Here is a 9,253-nt window from a genome sequence, read left to right on the forward strand (position 1 = left end):
TCCAAGTGGGATTTGATGTCCTCTTTGTGAATACACCTCATGGGTTTGCCTTTCAGAGAATATGTGTCATAAGCTTAAATTAAGTTATCCAGGGAAGCTGGGATGGAGAGGCCTCACCCATCCTCCAATCTGGGAGCACAAAATGGTGGTAGCCCAACCCTGGTTCCCTTCCATACGGGCCATGGGAAAACCTGAGCGAAGCAGCAGGAACAGGTCTAGGTGACAGCTCTTCAGCTATGACATGACAAGATTTGTGCTGATTCTCTGACTCCTAGATGGCAAGTCCTCATTCATCTGTGCCTCCCAGTGCTTAACCTGTAACAGAAATATAAAAGACATTTCTGTGTGTATATGAGCATAGATATAGACATACAGATCTATAAATATGGATATGGATATAGATAGATATTATATTAGTCTGTTCTCACACTGCTATACAGAGCTACCTGAGACTGGGTAATTTATGAAGAAAGAGGTTTAGTTGACTCATAGCTCCACAGGCTGTACAGGAAGCATGGCTGGGGAGGCCTCAGGAAACTTACAATCATGGCAGAAGGGCAAAGGGGAAGCAAGCACATCTTCATATGGTGGCAGGAGAGAGAGAGCAAAGGAAGAATTGCTACACACTTTCAAACAACCAGATCTCAGGATAACTCACAAGAACAGCAAGGGAGAAATCCACCCCCATGACCCAATTGCCTCCCACCAGGTCCCTTCACCAACAGTGGGGATTACAATTCGACATGAGATTTGGGTGTGGACACAGAGCCAAACCATATCCGATATATAGATGTATGTCAAATGAATGAATTTCTGTGATTGAGGCCAAAAGTTTATTATAAAAAGGGTGCAATATGACTTCTAATATTAGCTTCTTGGCCAAAATTCAGAAAAAATCCTTACAATCTGTCTAATGTTACAGGGGATTTCTTCCTTTTCTTTTTTTGGCTTCACCATTCCTCACCCAAAAAAGCAGTGGCTCCTGTTGCTGGTGCTGAACCGTGGCCATGTTCTATTTATTTAAATGGCTGTGTTTACATAGCATGCCAAGGGACCTGGCTTCAAACTTATGAGAGCAGAAGGAGAATGTACAGCTTCTAGCAGACACTGAGAGCAACCACAGGAATTAAATACGTTTTTAGGATATGCAAACACCTGAAATGGTTTAGACCAAGTGTATTGACATAATAATATAATCCAAATTCTTTAATTCAGTTATCATTATTAATATGGCACATAGAGACTATGAACTGCTTTATCATTCTTGCCCATACAGAATGTTAAGACACTTGCTGTTTATACCTTTTTTGACATGCACTTCGTTTGCAAGTGTAGCAATAATAGTTCTTTTGCACCTGGGGAATAGGTGAGGTTTAAGGAGCCAGAATGGAGCTGCTTCTGTGGCACTTTGTTTACCTATCACATTGCTGCAGGCTTTAAAATCCTGGATGAGAGAGCTGTGCACAGCTAGTGGTAAGTAGGAACACTACTCCAGGAGGAACCGGAAGCTGTTAAGGAGCTGGCCTCCTGCGGGAATCTGACCTGTGGCACAGACGCAAGAGCATCAGGTGGCAGTAACCAAGTCATCCAGGCTTCCTCTCTCTGGTTGTTTTGCCTTTGCTGTTGGGTCCAAGGAGTCAACTAGGGCTGTCCTGGGTGACTCACCAGTGGGTCAGGCCCAGGCTGGGTCCTGTCGGCCTGAGACCAACCTGTCATAGCAGTCTGCTCTCTTGTCCCAGATGATGTGGTGTCCTGTCTGCACTCAGCTGTGTCCAGCTTGTATCTGATGGTGCCAGTGCTAATTCACCCTCTGCCGTCTGGCAGCTCGTATTACCGTGGAGATGGGGGATTTCCAAAGATACCTCCCATGGAAGGGACAGGCCTGTCCCCATCACCGGGGCACATCTCCCATCTCCTATAGGTCCCTGTTTTTGCTTTTTCTCTTATTAGCCATAAAAAACAAGATGCAAAATGGCTGTTACTACTCAGATCTTGCATGAGGCTGTAAATTTGCTGACTTTGAGAGTACCCCAAGGCTTCCAATATGGTGGTGTTTTCCACTTCAGGAGTTAACCCCAAATAGTAAACTCTTATTCATCCTTCCAGACCCACTCCAAATGTTTTGTCTTCTGTGAAGCTTTCTCTGACTACCTCTATGCTCTCATATTACTAGGTTCTCTCGCACTGTTACAGTGTACCAGGATTATTTTTATACATGGACATTTCTGCTAGGTGTGACATCCTTGAGGCTTGGACGATGTCTTATTATTTCTTTGTTTGGCCACCTCGTCTGGCTGGCCTGTGGCCTGTCATGCACTATATACACTCAGCAAATGATAGGTAAATGAATGAAAGAATTATACTCCTGCCAAATATTTGTTTGTTTGTTCATTCATTCATATCTCAGAAAGTACTTTCTTCTCCTTTGGAAGTAGCCATTGTTGTATTATTTATGAAGTCAATAGGCAAAAAAAGACCCAAGTATATCAGTTAGGATAGTTTTGGCTGCAAGTAACAGCTTAACAAAAAAAGTTTAAACAGTGGGGAGATTATTATCCACCAAACAAGAGGTCTGCATGACAGCTGGGTCCACGGCCAGGTAATCCAGCAGCTCAAGGATCTCTTTAGGGACCCGGAGGCTTTTCCCTTGCTGCTCCACTATCTCCAGTGTGTCAGTCATGTCTCCTTCCTGGCTCAGGAAAGGTGATGTTCAGCAAAGAAGAAGGAATTTCTTCTACTGATCTCTTTTTATTATCAAGGATTTCCTTTCTCAGAAGTTTCTCTCCCCACAGAAGATTTCTCCTTCAGTATCATTGATCAATAATGAGTTACAACCCATCATTGAAAACGAAATCAGATCATCATGCAAGTCCTGATATTATCCTTTGGTTGAGGGTGGAGACAGGGAGACAGTTCTGCCTTCCCAGAACTTATGGGAGGAAGAACACCCAGACAGATCTGAGGCTTTGCTGACGAGGAGTCAAGGAGATGGGGTATGGCCTTTCGGTGGGCACACCAGGTACAGCATTTAAATAACTATGGGACTTCAATAATGGAATGAAAGTCTATGAAACCATTACAAAGACTGAGGGAAAACTACATGGATCAACATTAAATGCCTTTCAAGGTATAATAAATGCAAAGCTGTATGTGTATTCTAATCTTATTTATTTATTAATTAATTATTAGTTAATGGCAAGTGAACACACCCCCCAAATCTGTAAGAATATACACTATATGCTTAAAAGTGGCTCTCTGTGCTGTGTGTGTGTGTGTGTGTGTGTTTGTGTGTGTGTGAGAGAGAGAGAAAGACGGGGGCCTTACTAGGAAGCTTCATGTTTGACATTCTGTATTTCTTGTAATACTTAATCTGTATAAGTATGCCTGCTTTTAAAGGGAAACCAACACCAACAGAACTCAAACATTAAAGAGAGCATCTTAAATGGCCAAGTCTCATCTTAAATGAAAGAGGTCAACTCAAGACATGGGTTCTTTTCCAAGAACAAACTAATTTGGAGGATAAGAGGGACCTGTCTGAAAGTTTCCCTTAGGAGCCCAGAATGTAAACTCCCACTGTGGATGAGCTCCTTTATTTTAACCAGCAAATGCTCTTAACAGAAGAGCTGAGTTTTTACCACTTGGATCAATCTCCGTTTGCTAGAGAAAGGTGTTACCTCTGTTATGGGAAGTTGGTGGTGCTGATTCACCTCTAGGAAATCCATGGGCGGAAATCTTCCCAGGAGCCCGGTTGACACCAAGACCCTGTCTCCTAGACAGACCTCCCTGTGACCCAGGTGCCTTCCTGTGCCCCAAATGCCTTTGTCAGGGAGACAGTCAGAGAATAAATCCTCTGGGGTCTACCTTTTACTTCATAAGTGGCTAACTAACTATAACTACTTGGACAAGTCTTCTATCTCTCGGAGTTCATTGAATGCCTCTGCAAATATAAGTATTCTTTATTTGATAGCACTGGAAATAAGGACTTTGAGTCATTAAAAAAATTTTAGAGCCAACCCCCTGGCTATCTGCAGCAATGCCCCTGGGAAGTCTCTTTGGTTACCATAAAAATAGATGGTTAAATTCAGCAGACATTCAGGATGCAGTGTATATCTTTGATTAACTTATCCGGTGTCGGTTGGAAAATATGACATGGTATTATAAATGGAATAGGTACACTTCCCCACAAAAATACACAGACTGGAATTGTAGAAGGAAGCGGGGTTGGGCGGTGGGGCATGTTTACAGCAGCATGGTGATTTGAGATGGTCTCTATTCTTTCCTGAATTTATAACAGCATTTCCATGCCTAAAATTATTTTTCTAAGTACTTCCACAGTAAAAGGGGTGGTCCAGGTTGTGCTTTCTTTAGAAAGAATCTGAATTTTTAAAGACCATCTCTTCCTGACCTTTAATTCCTCTGACCATGTGTGTGCATGTGCACGCGCAGGCACACACACACACACACACACCTGTTCTCCATCAATCTCTCTCTCTCTTTTTTTTTTTTTTTTTTGAGACAGTCTTGCTCTGTCACCTAGACTGGAGTGCAGTGGTGCGATCTCTGCTCACTGCAACCTTCGCCTCTCGGATTCAAGGGATTCTCCTGCCTCAGCCTCCTGAGTAGCTGAGATTACAGGTGCCCGCCACCACCCCCAGTTAATTTTTTTGTATTTTTAGTAGACGGGGTTTCACCATGTTGCCCAGGCTGTTTTTGAACTCCTGACCTCAAGTGACTCATGCCCCTCAGCCTCCCAATGTGCTAGGATTGCAGGCATGAGCCACCACGCCCAGCCTGTTCTCCATCAGTCTCTATGCTGGTGAACTGCAGAGCACCCACTCTCAGGAGAGAGCTGCAACTCAGCTCCCACCATGTAGAAATTGCTCATATGTATAAATTTTTCAAAGGAAGCTAGAAATTTTACTTTAAAAAAAAAAACCTCCCAGTTTTCAAACATTGGTGGCAAGCCAGTTTGTGTGTGTGTGTGTGTGTGTGTGTGTATGTGTCTGTGTGTGTCAGAGTCTCACTCTGTCACCCAAGCTGGAGTATACTAGTATGAATTTGTTTCACTACAGCCTCCACCTTCTGGGCTCAAGTCATTCTCCTGCCTCAGCCTCCCATGTAGCTGGGACCACAGGCATCCACCACAATGCCTGGCTATTTTTTAAATTTTTTTATAGAGACAGAGTCTCACTTTGTTGCCCAGGCTGCTCTTGAACTCCTGGGCTCAAGAGATCCTCCTGCCTTGGCCTCCTAAAGTGCTAGGATTACAGGCATGAGCCACTGTGCCCAGCCCAATCCAGTTTTATAAATGCCATGTATGCTGAACAAAACATGTCTATTTGTCAGATTCTAGTGGGACCACTAGCCTTGGACCTCTGCCCTGGGGCAATGTAGAACAAACTTGTTCTCTCTTCTCCAAAGGAGATCTGGAGGTGCTGTAAGATAGCTCTCAAATTCCTTTCAATCTATTCTTACTTGGTACTCACTCATTGACAAAACTTCAGGGAGTTTAAAATCTGGTGGGGAAACAGTTAAACAGACAATCACTGTGGGGCGATATCATTGCTACAATGGAGATTTGTATGAAAGGACAGAGAAAGGTTCACTAATTGTGAAAGTGCTGGGCTGTGGCCTGCCATGTCCATGCAGATTTGGAGAGGGCCCTTCTCTAGAGCTCTTAGACTGTAGGCTCTCCCTACAGTCTTCCACCCCATAGCCATCCTGACTGAGAGGTGGCTAGATCTTGCTGTTCTGCATGAAGCTTGAGGTCAGTGGCCCAGGAGCCTTTTTGAGGTATCCCCTGAATCTAGTTAATGCAAAATATATGCTGGAGCCCTTCCCCACACTTCTGTGGGCACAATGACAAGGCTGGGGAACACTAGGTATAATTCAGCAAAACTTCTGCTTTTCTGACTCTGCTAAAATTCATTCTAGTTTAGAGAATGGGCAAGAATTTCTGCCTCTGAAAATGTTCCACTAGATGTGTACTTTGATGGTTAATTTTATATGTCAACTTGACTAGGCTATGGTGCCCATTTGTTTGGCCAAACACCAGTCTAGATATTGTTGTGATAGTATTTTTCACATGTAATTAACATTTGAATCAGTAGACTTTGAATAAAGCAAAGCATCCTGCCATAGTAGGGTGGCCATCATGTATTCAATTGAAGGCATTAAGAGCAAAGACTGAGGTTTTCCAAAGAAGAAAGAATCTGACTTCAAGATTACACCATAGAAACCATGCCTGAGCTTCCAGTCCACCTGGCCTGATCTGCAGATTTAACTCCAACCTGAATTCCAGCCTGCTGGCTTACCCCAAGGATTTTGGACTTGCCAGCCCCCACAACTGCATAAGCCAATTCCTTAAAATCTCTCTCTTCTGTTTCTCCAGAGAACCCTAATACAGGTACACTTTTCATGATATTTCTAAACCTAAAGCAAAAACACAAACTATTTCAAATACAAATGGCCTTTCAGACTCCAAACCCAGGTGGCACAGCTGTCTTTGATTTCTTTTTATGGCTGAAATGGGGAAAGTATCACTGGTTATTTCAGAAATTTTCAACCTGTTAACCAAGGCTTTTGAATACTTTCCAATCTATTTATCTTTAAAAAACAGCTGAAGTGACAACTCCTCCAGTAAGCTCTCTTTGATCCCAGAACCAGGCAGTTGGTAACTCTCCTCCAGCCTCCTCTGTGCTCATTAGATTTGTTACAGCATATTTTTGGCTATGTAGTATAGACTGCTAGGTGTCCCCCAATACCTGTTCTCCCTTCTGTAGTAGCAGGATCTCTAATTTTCACCTAAGTACATAGCAACCTAGAGTAAAAACTACATTTCCTACCCTTCCCTGCAGCTAAGCGAGGCCATGTGCCATGAGGCAAACTGGGGAACAGAGGCCGTGCATGGTGAAGCAACAAAATAGCAGAGGCTATTTTGGCCTCAAACAATCCTCCTGCCTCAGCCTCCCAAATTGTTGGGATTACAGTCATGAGCCACTATGCCCACCTCTTAAGCCATTATGATTTGGATTTTCTGTTACTTATAGCTGAACCTAATCTTAACTCAATTTTGCTTACACATATGCCTCCTTTACCACAAAGTAAAGGAACTGTGCTTCTTTAACTACTGCATAGCACTATGCCTGGAATATAGAGGTACCAGATAAGTGTCTAGTGACTGGATGTATGAAAGCAAGAAAAAAATGAAAGAATGGTTAGCAGTTGGCTAGAAAAAAGTCCAAGGTGAAGTAGAAGGAAAGCATTGTGCCCGTGAGTGGGTGCCTTCTAATTTGGCTTCAGCATAAGACAACATATGTTCTATAAATTAGTGAGCATCTACTTTATGCTGGGCACAGTGTAAAGCAATTTTTCTTTTCTTTTCTTTTTTCTTTTTTTTTTGAGGCAGAGTCTTGCTCTGTCACCAGGCTGGAATGCAGTGGTGCGATCTTGGCTCACTGCAACCTCCACCTGCTGGGTTCAAGCGATTCTCGTACCTCAGCCTCCCAAGTAGCTGGGATTACAGGCACGTGCCACCATACTCAGCTAATTTTTGTATTTTTAGCAGGGACGGGGTTTCACCATGTTGTCCAGGGAAATTTCTGCTCCCATTCTTGAAGGGAGAGATGTAATAAACAAGAAAATATCAGATAGTGCTAAGTGCTACGAGGAACATAAAACTTTTTAAATTTATTTTCAATTTTTGTGGGTACATGGAAGGTATATATATTTATGGATTACATGAGATATTTTGATACAGGCATGCAATGCATAATAATCATATCAGGGTAAATTAAGTATTCATTACCTCAAGCATTTATCCTTTGTGTTACAAATAATCCAATTATACTCTTAGTTATTTTAAAATGTATAATTAAATTATTTTTTACTATAGTCACCCTGTTGTGCTAGCAAATACTAGGTCTTATTTGTTCTATTTTTTTGTACCTGTTAACCATCCCCACTTCCTCCTCAACCCTCCAATACCCTTTCCAAACACTGGTAACCATCCTTCTACTCTCTATCTCCATGAGTTCAATTGCTTTAAATTTTAGCTTCCAGAAATAAGCAAGAACATGCAAAGTTTGACTTCCTGTGCCTGGCTTATTTTGCTTAACATAATAACCTTCAGTTCCATCCATGTTGTTGCAAATGACAGAATCTCATTCTTTCTTATGACTGAATAGAACTTCATTGTGTATATGTACCACTTTTTTCCTTGATACATTCATCTGTTGATGGACACTTAGGTTGCTTCCAAATCTTGGCTATTGTGAACAGTGCTGTAATAAACATGGAAATGAATATATGATTTCCTTTCTTTGGGGTATAAATATTTATTAGGTCCATTTGGTCTGTAGTGGAGAAAGTCCAATGTTTCTTTGTTGATTTTGTCTCTGGGAGATCTGTTCAATGCTGAAAGTGGAGTGTTGAAGTCTCTAACATTTATTGTATTAAGATCTATTTCATTCTTTTTTTTGTTTGTTTTGTTTTTGTTTTTTGTTTGTTTTTTGCAGAATATCAGATATTTTAGTGTTATCAAGTAATCAGTGAGAGAGTTCCAGTTGGAGTGAGATCATCATGTATTTTCATTCTTTAGCCCTAATAATATTGGCTTTATATATCTGGGTGGTCCAGTGTTGGGTGCATATATGTTGACAATTGTTATAATATATTCTCTTGCTGAATTCACCCCTTTATTATTATTGAATGACCTTCTTTGTCTCTTCTTATAGTTTTTGTCTTGAAATCTATTTTGTCTGATATAAGTATAGGTATTCTTTTTTGGTTTCCATTGGCATCAAATAACTTTTTCCATTCCTTTATTTTCAGTCTACTTGTATCTTTATAGGTGAAGTGTGTTTCTTGTAGGCAACAGCTCCTTGGGTCTTGGTTTTTTTATTCATTTAGTCACTTTATGTCTTTTTATTGAATAATTTAGTCCATTTATATTCACTGTTATTATTGATAAGTAAGCCCTTACTCTTGCTATTTTGTAATTTGTTTTTTGGTTGTTTTGTCATCTTCTATTCCTTCTTTCCTTTTAGTGAAGATAATTTTGTCTGATAGTATGATTTAATTTCTTGCTTCTTATTTTATGTGTATTTGTTACATGTTTTTTGACCTCCGATTACCATGAGGTCTGCAAATACTATCCTATAACCCATTATTTTAAGCTGATAACAACTTAGCACTGCTTATATAAACAAACAAGCAAAAATAAAACTAATAAAAATGCTACACTTCAAGGCTT

At 41.1% G+C, this 9,253-nt stretch overlaps 1 non-coding gene across 1 annotated transcript; it reads right to left on the reverse strand.

Annotated features, from left to right (window-relative positions):
- Nucleotides 1-8,513: 8,513 nt before the first annotated feature.
- On the reverse strand, nt 8,514-8,590 carry LOC112438423 (small nucleolar RNA SNORD81). The gene has a single exon (XR_003026845.1). It is a non-coding gene; the product is annotated as a small nucleolar RNA SNORD81 (small nucleolar RNA).
- Between the last annotated feature and the right edge of the window lie 663 nt (nt 8,591-9,253).

The sequence above is a fragment of the Pan paniscus genome, chromosome 1 (assembly GCF_029289425.2).
Source record: "Pan paniscus chromosome 1, NHGRI_mPanPan1-v2.0_pri, whole genome shotgun sequence".
In the NCBI taxonomy this organism is placed as follows: Eukaryota; Metazoa; Chordata; class Mammalia; order Primates; family Hominidae; genus Pan; species Pan paniscus.